We start from the raw sequence: 14,926 nt of genomic DNA, 5'->3' as shown, positions 1-14,926 counted from the left end.
GGCCTCAAGTTCCTCCCAGGGCACCTGGCCTGCTCCCAGCATGGGGCAGGCCCCTGTGGGGACCTAGGCCGCGGCCTGTCACTGCAGAGCTGCAGCCATTGTGGGTCTGGCAGCCAGGGAAGGCGCCCGGGTAGGGTGCGCGGGGACCTGAAAGCAGCCCTCTCCGCCACCGCCCCAGCAGCTTTGGCCGCATCCCGCCTCTCGGCCGCTTTCCTGGCCGCTGAGCAGCCGTTGTGCAGGGCCCTGCTAAGCGCTAGGAGCATTTTCCTTCTCTTCCTCTCTAACCCAACCGGCTCGGGAGGCCCCGGAGCACCTGCTGCAGGATCTGCACCTCTGGGGGAGCTGCAAGGCAAACCCGTGGAAATCACCTAAGTCTGTGTCCTGCGCTCATCTGTAGTGTTCACATTATGAAAATTGAAGAGGAATATCAAGATTTGTATACTTTATAGTGGAAGGGCCTCCAGACACACTTTCCAGGGAAATGAAGTTGTCAGAATGGAAGGGCCTCAGGGTGCACAGGACTTTGGGGTTTTTCTTAGATGGGAGAAAAAAGGATTCGGGTGTCCTTCTGTTTATTAACCAAATAAACATGGCGCGTTTACAATGTACAAAGGCTGCTAGAGAGAGGGGCTTGGCAGGATGAGGACTGTTTCGTAGAAATGTATTATTTTGTAATCAGTAAACCACAATCAGTTCTATTCTAGCCATTTCTGTGTCCCCATAACGGATTCTTCTCTTTTCTGCGCATAGTGATGACTTCCCCCAGCCTGGCTTTTGTGCTGCTCCCTGATCCGACCTTGCATCTCCAGCTTTATCCAGCCTTCTTTTCCCTGTGTCCAGCCAAATGGGGTTCTTTATGGAAGCTGAACCTGCACCTGTCCCTAGGCATTTTCCTGAAACAATCCCCTCCTTGAAACTCACCTTGTATGGGCCTAGCAGCAAACTCCAGAGTAAAATTCCTACCCAGCCTACATCTTTCTCCCATGCTGGATGCTTCCTGCCTTCGAAAGAAAGAAATTCATGTCTTCTGTCTAAGAGTTCACAGGGTCTAGCACATAGTGTTTCTCCCCACTCCAACATTTGCCCAGCCATGCTAAAAGAAAGAAAGAAGGAGGACGGAGGAAGGGGGCACGCCAGCACAGAGGTGATTCACTCAAGGAGGAAAGGCGGACAGTGATCCCTCATGGTCCCAGAAATAAACACCCCTCTCATTTTGGGGGGATACTACACCTTTGGGGTTACTGAATAAGTATGTGGTGTAAGTTAGAGATGAAATTAGGGAGACAAATGGCTCAGCACAGTCTAAAACCAGAAGCCAAGTGCAGTGCTGCTTGTCCACAGAAGTGCTTGCCTGGTGGTTAATACTGAGTGTCAACAACGACTGAAGGACACAAAGAATTGATGCTAGGTGTGTCTGTGAGGGTGTTGCCAAAAGAGATTAACACTTGAGTCAGTGGGCTGGGGAAGGCAGATCCACCCTTAATCTGGTGGGCTCAATCTAATCAGCTGCCAGCAAATATAAAGCAGGCAGAAAATGTGAAAAGGAGAGATGGGCCTAGCTATCCAGCCTACATCTTTCTCCTGTGCTGGATGCTTCCTGCCTTCAAACATCGGACTCCAAGTTTTCAGTTTGGGGACTTGGACTGGCTCTCTTTGCTCCTCAGGTTGCAGAGAGCCTATTGTGGGACCTTGTGATTGTGCAAATTAATACTTAATAAACTCCCCACCATTTTTTTTTTTTTGAGGGGGAGTCTCGCTCTGTCGCCCAGGCTGGAGTGCAGTGGTGCAATGTTAGTTCACTGCAACCTCCGCCTCCCAGATTCAAGTGATTCACCTGCCTCAGCCTCCCAAGTAGCTGGGATTACAGGTGCGCTCCATCACGCCCAGCTAATTTTTGTATTTTTTTCTTTAGTAGAGTCGGGGTTTCACCATGTTTGCCAGGCTGGTTTCGAACTCCTGACCTCGTGATCTACCCACCTCAGCCTCCCAAAGTGCTGGGATTACTGCGCCCAGCCTTTGTTCGTTTGTTTGTTTGTTTTGTTTTGTTTTGTTTTTTAGACTGAGTTTCACTCTTGTTGCCCAGGCTGGAGTGCAGTGGCATGATCTCAGCTCACCACAACCTCTGCCTCCTGGGTTCAAGCGAGTCTCAGCCTCCCGAGTAGCTGGGATTACAGGCATGAGCCACCACACCTGGATAATTTTGTATTTTTAGTAGAGACGGGGTTTCTCCATGAGGTCAGATCACTTGACATCAGGTGATCTGCCCGCCTTGGCTTCCCAAAATGCTGGGATTATAGGTGTGACCACCATGCCCGGCCAAACTCCTGTACATATATATATATATAGTTCTGTTCCTCTAAGAGAACCCTGACTAATATAGTTTGTCACATGTTTCATCCTCTGCATCACCTTATCAATCTGGGAAGTTAGGAAAGAGCCGACACATTTAGAAATTGAGCATGTGACTGTTGAGCATGTAACTGACATGGAAATGAGCATGTAGTCTATCTGTTCTCCCCATTTGTCTGATGCAAGGATTGGTAGTGGGGTGGGGGTGGAGATGGGCTCCTGGTTCTCATGCCCTGGCCACACAGCCTGAAGTCCAACACCAGACTACATCAGTGCTTCAGGCTCTGATGCCAAAAGCCTCCAGCGTTCATCAGTAGAATTCTTTGGGGCCTACAACTGCAGTTCCTGCACACCCATTGCCACTTACCTTCCTAAAATGACAGTCTAAACTGAAGAGGGCTATAGGATTTTCCAACAACCTGTGAGCTCCTGGAAGGCAAAGTCCCACAGTACAGTGTACCGTGGTCACTGTGAGGGATCTATTGAGTGAGGGGAGGTTCTGGACATCCCATTGCCAATGCCAGAAGAAGGTATGAGAACAGAGCTGCCCGGCAGCGGGAGTGGGCAGTAGTCCTCTGTTGGCTTGCTCTTCCATGGCCCTTGTGAGTTTTAACAGCCCCTTGAACCCTCCTCTTCACTTCTCAGGCCTCTTCTGGACTGTCTCTGGCCTAGGCACCTGACCTGAGAAAGACCCTTGCAGGCTCTTCCCTACATGGGACTGGGTTTCCATTCTGGCTCCCACACTTTCTTGAGGTAGGGACCTGGGCAACCTTTCTTCTCTCATGGATCCTGGTTTCTTAACTACAAGGTGGCCTATGAGTGCCCAGGCCAGTCAGGGAGCAATAAAATAAAGAAATACATAAAAAGAGAAAAACATAAAAATAAAAACTATAGAAAAGAGCCAACTCTGCTGTTAATGTAGGGAAGATAGGAAAAACAGAACTAGAAAGGCAAATGACAAGCTGGAAAAAAAAAATTAGAACATTTACAATGGCAGATAAATTAGTAAGTTCACATAATGATTGTTAAACAAAAATCCTGAGAAGCAATTGTTTTAGTCTGAGCTCCTGAACTGGACCGCAGCAGACCAAACTAAACTGATATGGAGTCACTCAGGCTTATTGCCAAATAATCAAACTGGAAAAGCAGATAGACCCCCAAGATACCAATTTTTCTTTGAAAACAGGATATTCCGGTCGACATGAGTCAGCATAATATGGAAGATTCCTCTGCTTTAGTTCTTACAAAAAACTAACCTGAAGTAACCTGACTTGATGTTAACAAGTCAGTTTTTAAAAATGTATTTATTTATTTATTTTTTTTTTTGTGGAGAAGGCGTCTTGCTCTGTTGCCCAGGCTGGAGTGCAGTGGCACCATCTGGGCTCACTGCAACCTCCGCCTCCCAGATTCAAGCAATTCTCTGCCTCAGCCTCCCACGTAGCTGGGACTACAGGCACATGCCGCCACATCCGGCTAATTTTTTGTATTTTCATAGAGACGGGGTTTCACCGTGTTGCCCGGGCTGGTCTCACTCCTGAACTCAGGAAATCCACCCGCTTCGGCCTCCCAAAGTGCTAGGATTACAGGCGTGAGCCACTGCACCAGGACAGCTTTTTCTTTCTGTTGTTCTTCCCTGTTCCCACCTTACTGAACCCACTGTTCTGCCATTGCCCAGTGGGAACTCTCATTCTACTTTGTAGAATGGAGCCTGCATCAATTCATGAATTTCAAATAAAAGTCAACTAAATTTGTTGAAAAATAAAATAAAATATTATTAAATTATGGGAAGATAATAATCTATCACTAAAGGGAACTTTCCAAAACTTTAGCCTTCAAAATCTCCAAGATAGTCTATCAAATATCTTTATTACAGAAAAAAATAGCATTTATGCAAGAAACAATAGATTTTGTATGGGTAATAAGTTCGGATCTAATGCAACAAATTTTGGAAATTTACATTACTCATTATTGTTTAGCATTCTCCATCTTTGAAATGGCAAATTTCATGTGAATATCAAAATATATTAACAGCTTCGTAGACCATTTTCATCTATTTTTCCACAAAAGCTATTGAGATAACTGTAATACACAAAGAAATACTGTTCAAGGTTAAGGAGAAAAAATGTGGGACAAGGATAAAACCTTTGTGTCACCAAGTTATATGGCTGATAGCAGCTGGAAAACTACTGTGCAGACCTTCTCAAACTGGCATCTCAGAAAACTTTTGTGTATGACTAACTGCCTTGATAAACTGCAATTACACTTATAGCAAAAGGTCCTGGAGAGGAAAGGTATTGACCCAGAGAAAATGAAAAAATCCCAAGGCATTCTTTGAAGGCCATTTGTGGCCAAACTTAAATAATTACAATGTGAGCCCAGCTCCTTTAACCATATAGCTCTTGAATTCATTTGTGAAGCAACAAGTGCATAATGTAGGCTAACACTTTTTTAGTAAGAGTATAGCAAACAATGCAGTAAAAGTAAAATCAAACTGTAATACAGAAATATTACACTACTGCAAATTGCAAGGTCAGCTAGATAATGCTAAAGAGCTACTTTTCTTTTGTGATAATGGAGTTTATTGGTAGTCATTTAAACATTTAAATTAGTGTTTATTTTTATCAAAGTTACACAGGTACATAGTCTCCAGAGTCAAATAGATATGTAAGGCTTATCATAAGAAACCATTTTCTGAATTACTTCATCTCTGTTTCCCAATCTTGAAACAACAAAATTCAATCATTTTAGGTGATACTTCAATATATAATTCTGATAACCTTTTATATATCTATATGTACTTATTTTATTATAACAGTAAATATTAGTTTTCTGCATCAGAGGCAAACCTATTATTTACTTACAGAATATTTTGCTTTCTTTCTTCACACCCCATTATTCACACACTAGGTGAAAAGAAGATGGAGAATGTCACTTGCACATCCGGGAGATCTGTGTTACAGTAGAGGACCCCTGAAATTATAAAAATGGGATATTATATAGGAGCTGTCATGTTCATTCCTCCTCTTCTCCAGAAAGAGAGAGAGAGCACAAGAGCATGCCTTTTTGGCAGGTGCAGGAAAAGATCTCTACTCTCAAATATAAGCATTAGGCTCTGGGGGAGACAAGAAAGGTTTTGTTACCCTGTTACCCTTTGAGTGGCAGCAGATGGCTTCACAGTGAAGCAGACAAGTAGTTAGGGTGTAAAGAGCAAATGGAGAGGGCAGGGGAAAAAAAGACATTATCTTTATCACACGTCAATTTCCATTGTTCAGAAAGCCTTGACCATGCAGAAACATGAAAATATTCCTGATGTATTCAACATTTCTAAATGATATATTTATGTTGTTACTTCTTAACTTTAAAATTTTTAGTCATTGTCTATTGACACCTCGTTCTTTCACCCTCCACCCCTAATTGCATACTCAATGTATCATAATTTTTTAGCTCAGTATTCAAAATGTATATCATTATTGCCTTGTAAGTGATATTCACTAATGAGGCATGTAAGAAACTATGACAATTTCTCATTATTGCTTAATAAATTTTTTCCTCAGAGTTAATAATTTTCTTTTTTCCTTGTTACTTAGTATTCTATTTACTAATCACTAACTCATGCCCACACTCTCCCCTCAGTTGTGTGTGACTTCACTTATTATGTTAAAAAGTCAAGATAGTCCAACCATTTCAATTTGAAGTACTATTTTGAAGAATTATGACTTGCTTCTGTCACAGATGGCAGCTTGGTGGGCCTGAACCTATGGGCCTATAGCAGCCACCCTTGCTGTCTCACCTCATACTCTCTCCATCTCTGATTTCAGCTGTTGCTGGGGTAGAATGTGCCCTGAGATCTCAGACTAATGCCATCATCCCACCTCAAGTTTTCTTGGTAGGGCTTTCTACTCTCTGCCTCACCTACTCCAGAATGAGGCCCAGAAGTAAGGAAGAGTTAACAATTCAGTGTTAATATTGAACAATGGGGAAGGTGGCCACTGGATTAATATTTCAGCCTCCTCTCTTACAAGGGAACAATTCTTGGGGTCATTACAGATGCTTCTCACAGAGGTGCTCTGTAATTGAACCATGTTTACTTACAATGTGAGACCAATAAAGGTATTCTTTTTAAAATTTTTTTATTTATTTCAATAGGTTTTTGGGGAACAGGTGGTGTTTGGTTACCTGAATAAGTTATTTAGTGGCGATTTCTGAGATTTTGGTGCACCCATCACCTGAGCAGTAAACACTGTGCCCAATGTGTAGTCTTTTAACCCACAACCCCTTCCCACCCTTTCCCCCGAGTCCCTATAAGTCCATTGTATCATTCTTATGCTTTTGTGTCCTCATAGCATAGTTCTCACTTATGAGTGAGAGCATACAATATTTGGTTTTCCATTCCTGAGTTACTTCACTTGGAGTAATGGTCTCCAATTCCATCCAGGTTGATGTGAATGACATTATTTTGTTCCTTTTTATGGCTGAGCAGTATTCCATGGTAAATATATACACCACATTTTCTTTATCCACTTGTTGATTGATGGACATTTGGGCTGGTTCCATATTTTTGCAATTGCAAATTGTGTTGCTATAAACATGCATAAGCAAGTGTTTTTTCGTATAATGATTTCTTTTCCTCTGGGTAGATACCCAGGAGTGGGATTGCTGGATCAAATGGTCTTTAGCTCTTTAAAGAATCTCCACACTGTTTTCTATGGTGATTGTTTATATTCCCACCATTAGTGTAAAAGTGTTCCCTTTTCACACCCGTAATCCCAACACTTTGGGAGGCCAAGGCCGGTGGATCACGAGATCAGGGCATCGAGACCATCCTGGCCAACATGGTGAAACCCCGTCTCTACAAATAATACAAAAATTAGCTGAGTGTGGTGACACATGCCTGTAATCCCAGCTACTCAGGAGGCTGAGGCAGGAGAATTGCTTGAACCAGGGAGGCAGAGGTTGCAGTGAGCTGAGATTGTGCCACTGCACTCTAGCCTGGTAACAGAGCGAGACTCTGTCTCAAAGAAAAAAAAAAGTGTTCCCTTTTCATCACATCCATGCCAACATCTATTTTTTTTTTTATTTTTAAATTATGGCCATTCTCACAGGAATAAGGTGGTATTGCATTGTGGTTTTGATTTGCATTTCCCTGATAATTAGTGATGTTGAGCATTTTTTCATATGTTTGTTGGCCACTTGTATATCTTTTTTTGAGGATGGTGTAGTCTTGTCCTCGGCCCACTTTTTGATGAGATTGTTTGTTTTTTTCTTCTTGATTTGTTTGAGTTCCTTGTAGATTCTGAGTATTAGTCCTTTGTTGGATGTATAGATTGTGAAGATTTTCTCCCACTCTGAGGAATGTCTGTTTACTCTGCTAATTATTTATTTTGCTGTGCAGAAGCATTTCAGTTTAATTAAGTCCCACCTATTTATCTTTAGGTATTTGTTGCATTTGCTTTTGGGTTCTTGATCATAAAGTCTTTGCCTAAGCTAATGCCTAAAAGGGTTTTTCCAATGTTATCTTCTAGAATTTTTATGGTTTCAGGACTTAGACTTAAGTCTTTGATCCACCTTAAGTTGGTTTTCGTATAGGGTGAAAGATGAAGATCCAGTTTCATTCTTCTACATGTGACTTGCCAATTATCCCAGAACCATTTGTTGAATAGGGTGTCTTCTCCCAAGTTTATGTGTTTATTTGCTTTGTCAAAGATCAGTTAACTGTATTTGGCTTTATTTCTGGATTCTCTATTCTGTTCCATTGGTCTATATGCCTATTTTTATACCAGTATCATGCTGTTTTGGTGACTATGCTTTATAGTATAGTTTGAAGTCAGGTGATGTAATGCCTCCATATTTGTTGTTGTTGTTTGCTTTTTTTTTTTTTAAATTTTGCTTAGTCTTGCTTTGGCAACGTAGGCTCTTTTTTGGTTCCATGTGAATTTTAGGATCGTTTTTTCTAGTTCTGTGAAGAATGATAGTGGTATTTTGATGGGAATTGCATTGAATTTGTAGATTGCTTTTGGCAGTATGATCATTTTCACAATATTGATTCTACCCATCCATGAGCATAGGATGTGTTTCCATTTGTTTGTATCATCTATGATTTCTTTCAGCAGTGTTTTGTGTTTTTTCTTGTAGATGCCTTTCACCTCCTTGGTTAAGTTTATTTCTAAGTATTTGATTTTTATTTTCACTTTTTGCAGCTATTGTAAAAAGGGTTGAGTTATTGATTTGAGTCTCAGCTTGGTCGCTGTTGGCTTATAGCAGAGCTACTGATTTGTGTACATTAATTTTGTATCCTGAAACTTTGCTGAATTCATTTACCAGCTCTAGGAGCTTTTTGGATGAGTCTTTAGGGTTTTCTAGATATACAGTCATGTCATCAGCAAATGGCAACACTTTGACTTCCTCATTACCAATTCAAATGCCCTTTATTTCTTTCTCTTGTCTGATTGCTCTGGCTAGGACTTCCGATACTATGTTGAATAGAAGTGGTGAAAGTGGGCATACTTGTCTTGTTCCAGTTTTCAGGGGAAATGCTTTCAATTTTTCCCCATTCAGTATAATGTTGGCTGTGGGATTGTCATAGATGGTCTTTATTGCCTTAAGTTATGTCCCTTCTATGCCAATTTTGCTGAGGGTTTTAATCACAAAGGGACGCTGGATTTTGTCAAATGCTTTTTTCTGTGTCTATTGAGGTGATCATGTGATTTTTGTTTTTAATGCTGTTTATATGGTGTATCACATTTATTGACTTGCTGATGTTAAACCATCCCTGCATCCCTGGTATGAAACCCACTTGATCATGGTGGATTATCTTTTTGACATGCTGTCGGATTCAGTCAGCTAGTATTTTATTGAAGATTTTTGCATCTATGTTCATCAGGGATATTGGTGTATAGTTGTTTTTCGTTGTTGTTGTTGGTGGTGGTTTTTTTGTTGTTGTTGTTACGTCCTTTCCTGGTTTTGCTATTAGGGTGATACTGGCTTCACAGAATGATTTAGGGAGAATTCCCTCTTTCTCTATCTTTTGGAATAGTATCAATAGCATTGGTACCAATTCTTTTTGAATGTCTGATAGATGTCAGCTGTGAATCCTGCTGGTCCTGAACTTTTTTTTTTTGGTAACTTTCTAATTACCATTTCAATCTTGCTGCTTGTTATTGGTCTGTTTGGAGTTTCTGTTTCCTGCTGGCTCAATCTAGGAAGGTTGTATATTTCCAGAAATTTATCCACCCCCTCTTGGTTTTCTAGGTTATGTGCATAAAGGTGTTCATAGTAGCCTTGAATTATCTTTTGTAATTCTGTGTTATGGGTTGTAATATCTCCCATTTCATTTGTAATGGAGCTTATTTGGATCTTCTGCCTTCTTGGTCCATCTTGCTAATGGTCTAACAATTTTATCTTTTCAAAGAACAGGTTTATCGTTTCATTTATCTTTTGAATTTTTTTTGTTTCAACTTCATTTAGGTCTGCTCTGATCTTGGTTATTTCTTCTCTTCTGCTGGGTTTGGATTTGGTTTGTTCTTATTTCTCTAGTTCCTTCAGGTGTGACTTGAGATTGTCTGTTTGTGCTCTTTCAGACTTTTTGATGTATTTAAGACTATGAAATTTCTTCTTAGCACCGCTTTTGCTGTATCCCAGAGGTTTTTATAGGTTGTGTCACTATTATTTTTCAGTTCAAAGAAGTTTTTAATTTCCATCTTGATTTCATTGTTTACCTAACAATCAATCAGAAGCAGATTATTTAATTTCCATGTATTTATATGATTTTGAGGGTTCCTTTTGGAGTTGATTTCCAACTTTATTCCACTCTGGTCTGAGAGAGTACTTGATATAATTTCGATATTCTTAAATTTGTTGAGACTTGTTTTGTGGTCTATCATATGGTCTATCTTGGAGAATGTTACATATGCTGATGAATAAAATGTATATTCTGCAGTTGTTGAGTAGAATGTTCTGTAAATATCTGTTAAGTCCATTTAGTCTAGGGTATAGTTTGTTTCTTTGTTGACTTTCTGTCTTGTTTCTTTGTTGACTTTCTGTCTTGATGACTGTCTAGTGCTGTCTATAGAGTATTGAAGTCCCCCACTATTATTGTGTTGCCATCTATCTTATTTCTTAGGTCTAGTAGTAATTGTTGTATAAATTTGGGAGCTCCAGTGTTAGATGCATATATAATTAGGATGAAGACATTTTCCTGTTGGACTAGTCCCTTTATCATTATATAATGTCCCTCTTTGACTTTTTTAACTGCTGTTGCTTTAAAGTTTGTTTGTTCTGATATAAGAATAGCTACTCCTGCTCACTTTGACTGTCCATTTGCATGGGATACCTTTTTTCACCCCTTTACCTTAAGTTTATGTGAGTCCTTATGTGTCAGGTGACTCTTTTGAAGACAGCAGATACTTGGTTGATCAGTTCTGAATCATTCTGCCATTCTGTATCTTTTAAGTAGAGCATTTAGTCCATTTACATTCAATGTCAGTATTGATATGTGAGGTACTATTCTATTCATTGTGCTATTTGTTGCCTGAATACCTTTTTTTCATTGTATTTTTATTTTATAGGTCATATAAAATATATGCTTTAAAGAGATTCTATTTTGGTGTATTGTGAGGATTTGTTTCAAGATTTAGAGCTCCCTTTAGCAGTTTTTGTAGTGCTGGCTTGGTAGTGGCAAATTCTATCAGCATTTGTTTGTCATAAAAAGACTGTATCTTTCCATCATTTATGAAGCTTAGTTTCACTGGATAAAAATTCTTGGCTGATAATTGTTTTAAGGAGGCTGAAGATCAGACCCCAATCCCTTCTAGCCTGTAGGGTTTCTGCTGATAAATCTGCTGTTAATCAGATAGGTTTTCCTTTATAGCTTGCCTGATGCTTTTGCCTCACAGCTCTTAAGATTATTTCCTTCCTCTTGACTTTAGATAACCTGATGACTATGTGCCTAGGCAATTGTCTTTTTGCGATGTATTTCCTAGGTGTTCTTTGAGCTTCTTGTATTTGAATGTCTAGATCTCTAGCAAGGCCAAGGAAGTTTCCTCGATTATTCCCTCAAGTATATTTTCCAAACTTTTAGATTTCTCTTCTTCCTCAGGAATACCAATTATTCTTAGGTTTGATCATTTAACATAATCACAAACTTCTTGGAGTCTTTGTTCATGTTTTTAAAATTATTTTCTCTTTGTCTTTGATGGATTGGGTTAATTCAAAAGCCTTATCTTCAAGCTCTGAAGTGATTTCTTCTACTTGTTTGATTCTATTGCTGAGACTTTCCAGGGCGTTTTTAATTTCTCTAAGTGTGTCCTTGATTTCCTGAAATTATTATTTTTTAATCGATGCTATCTATTTCACTAGAGATTTTTCCATTCATATCCTGTATCATGTTTTTGATTTCTTTAAGTTGGACTTCACCTCTCTCTGGTGCCTCCTTAATTGGTTAATAATCAACCTTCTGAATTCTTTTTCTGGAAATTCAGAAATTTCTTCTTGGTTGGATTCATTGTTGGTGGGCTATTGTGATCCTCTGGGGGCGTTAAAGAGCCTCGTTTTGTCATATTACCAGAATTGTTTTTCTGGTTTCTTCTCATTTGGGTAGACTATGTCAAAGGGAAGATCTGAGACTCAAGGCTGCTGCCCAGATACTTTTGTCCCACAGGGGTTCTCCCTTGATATGATGCTCTTCCCTTTCCCCTAGGAATGGGGCTTCCTGAGAGCCAGACTGCAGTGATTGTTATTTCTCTTCTGGATCTAGCCACCCAGCGGAGTTACCAGGCTCCAGGCTGGTACTGGGGAGTGTCCACAAAGAGTTCTGTGATGTGATCCATCTTCAGGTCTCTCAGCCATGGATACCAGCACCTGCTCTGGTAGAGGCAGCAAGGGAGTGAAGTGGACTCTGTGAAGATCCTTGGTTGTGTTTTTGTTAAGTGCTCTGGTTTTGTGTTGGTTGGCCTCCATCTAGGAGGTGGCACTTTCAAGAGCACATCATCTGTGATTGTACAGGGAGGATACAAACTTGCCCAACATTGCCTTTGGATAAGTATTCAGGTTTCTCAGGTGGTGGGCAGGGCCATAGTGCTACTAAGAGACTATGACCTTTGTCTTCAGCTACCAGGGTGGGTAGAGAAAGACCATCGGATGGAGGCAGTGTTAGTTGTTTCTCAGCTCAGACTCTCCTTGGGTGAGGCTGGCTGTGGCTGCTGTGGGGGTCCAGCATGTGGTTCCCAGGCCAATGGAGTTATATTCCCAGAAGGATTATGGCCATCCCTGCTGCGTCACACAGATTGCCAGGGAAGTGGGGGAAAGTGGCAGCCACAGGCCTCAGCCAGCTCCCAGGCAGCCTGCAGTCCAAAAGGCCAGTCTCACTCTCACTGTGTCCCTGCAACAGCACTGAGTTTATTTCCAGGCAGCCGGTGAGCAGAGCTGAAAACTCACCCCAGGCTACAAGCCCCCCAGGTGAGAAAGCAGACAGACTCACAGTTCCTTGGCTGTCCCATGGAGCCTGCAGCAGCAACCCACCTCCTTCAAAGGGTCTGTGGATTCTCTCAGCTGTCCTGGTATGTTCCTGCAGTAGTTCTTGGAGAATAAGTTCACAATCTGGGTCTCCACACACTGCTGTGTCGCTCCAAGTGAGAACTACAAGTTAGCGCTGTCTCCTATCTGCCATTTTCAATAACGTCTTCCCCCAGTAAAGGTATTCTTATATTGACTTTTCCTCTTTCTTTTTCTCACTCACCCTTTACTTCATTCCTGTCTGCTGGGATTATCTCCCACATAAACCATACCCAAGTCCTTGTTGCAGGCTCTGCTTTGGGGGAAACTAATCTGAGATTTCCCTCCACCATCAACCAGGAAATTTTCTTGCCTTTTCCCTTGGGTTGAGTCCCAGGTTTATGAATCACTTGTCTTTCTCTTTCTTGGTTTTACTCTCTTTTTTTGTGGAGCACATCCCTCAGGAGTGTCCTGAGTCACTATTTTCCTTAGAATTTTGAGGCCATTCTCCAGTATTTCTAGCTTCTAACAATGTTTCTAAGACATACCATGCCATTCTAATATGAGATACTTTGTATCACACTGATTTTTGTTTCAGAATCTTCTCATTTTCTTTGATGTTATGAAATATATCAGTGATGTGCTTGATCAGTTATTTTCATCCACTCAGGGAATTGATAGAAAATTCTGGAATCTCATATCCCTGTTCTAGAAAATTTACTCAAATCAATTTTTTTAGTGATTTCTTTTCCACCATTTACTTTTCTTTCTTTCTAGAACTCTTATTTTTTAGATGGTGGACTTCCTGGAATAGCCTTCTAATTTCTTTATATTTTCTCTTCTATTTCTCTTCTCTGTTTTAGAAACTGTTTTACTGTCTGGGAGATTTCTTCCATTTTTATCTTGCAATTCTTTTATTGAGGTTTTTAGTTTTTTATTGCATATTTTAAATTTCCAAGAGCTCTTTCTGATCTTTGAATAATTCTTCTTTTAAACATCAGGGCGTTCTTCACAGACTTTCTAGATAATGTACAATTACATATAATTCATCGATTATGCACATAATAGTAATTGGGGGAGAGATTTTTTTACATCCATAAATTTACTTCCTTAGAGCTGTTGTTATTGTTGATTTAACTTTGAAGCACTAGAAAGCTGATTGGGGCCTTTTTTTTATTGACCATGGAATTTTCTGTATGGTAACCCATTTTGGTCAGTTTGCAGGGGCACCTTCCCTCTGACTGTTACGTCTGCATAGAATAGTCAGCCATCTCTGCCTGGGAGGTATAAGCCTGGCTGCCAGTGCTAGAGACTGGAGTAAAAACTAGAGATCTCATTTGAATTATGCAGAAATTGTCAGTACCTCTGTTTTACCATTTAAGAAAATAAATCACTCTTTTTTGCTGGTATGAGAGAAGAGTAGTGACCAAGTTAGGCGGAATGGGAGAAGGGAGCTTGGGTATGTAATTGTTTCTTAAAGAGTGTTTCAACCAATCATTTTGGTTTTAGCCCCTCCTTCATCTCTATTATCAGAGGTAACAAGTGCCACCAAAACCTCTGGTGAGCCTTTGGGAAAAATTTTTTTGCAAGTCAGGTGTCTTCTCAAGAGCTGCTTTAAAATCCAGCTTTCTTCAGTCTGCTGAAGCACTTGTCCATCTGTTTTCCAGCTAACAGGATTCTTTTACATCCCCCTTCTCTGCTCCCAATTCTTAGTCCATGCGCCTTACACCTTTTTTAAAAATCCCATTTCTATCATTTTAGTGGTATTTCAGCAGGATGTGATATAAATTTGTGTGCTCAATGTCAAAGTTTTCACTGGATATATTGTATGTTTTCCAAGTTAATAAAATATTCTTCTGTTATTTGGCAGAAACATTTATTCTCTTCTGTTTATTTTCTTAGACAGTGTTTATCGTAAAATAACTTTATCATTTTTGTCATTTGATTTATTAATTATAGTATTTTGGTACAGTAGATGATATCCTCAAGATTTTATTTTTTAAAATGTGAGGCTAGTTATCTCTAAATAACCCTCAATTTCTATCTTTTCTAAAATTTAATACTTGTATTCTATAATTCTTTGGTTTAT

The 14,926-nt window shown here is 40.2% G+C and overlaps 1 long non-coding RNA gene across 1 annotated transcript in view; it reads right to left on the bottom strand.

Annotated features, from left to right (window-relative positions):
* LOC134810463 (uncharacterized) overlaps positions 1-5,301 on the bottom strand; it is a 76,921-nt gene extending 71,620 nt beyond the window's left edge. Inside the window, exon 1 of the long non-coding RNA XR_010158574.1 lies at positions 5,211-5,301. This is a non-coding gene — a long non-coding RNA (uncharacterized LOC134810463). The remainder of the gene's footprint in view (positions 1-5,210) is intronic.
* Positions 5,302-14,926: the final 9,625 nt, after the last annotated feature.

This window comes from Pan troglodytes, chromosome 6 (assembly GCF_028858775.2).
Source record: "Pan troglodytes isolate AG18354 chromosome 6, NHGRI_mPanTro3-v2.0_pri, whole genome shotgun sequence".
NCBI lineage: Eukaryota > Metazoa > Chordata > Mammalia > Primates > Hominidae > Pan > Pan troglodytes.
Note: the sequence above shows the minus strand (reverse complement) of the source record. Positions and strands in the feature narration are given on the sequence as shown.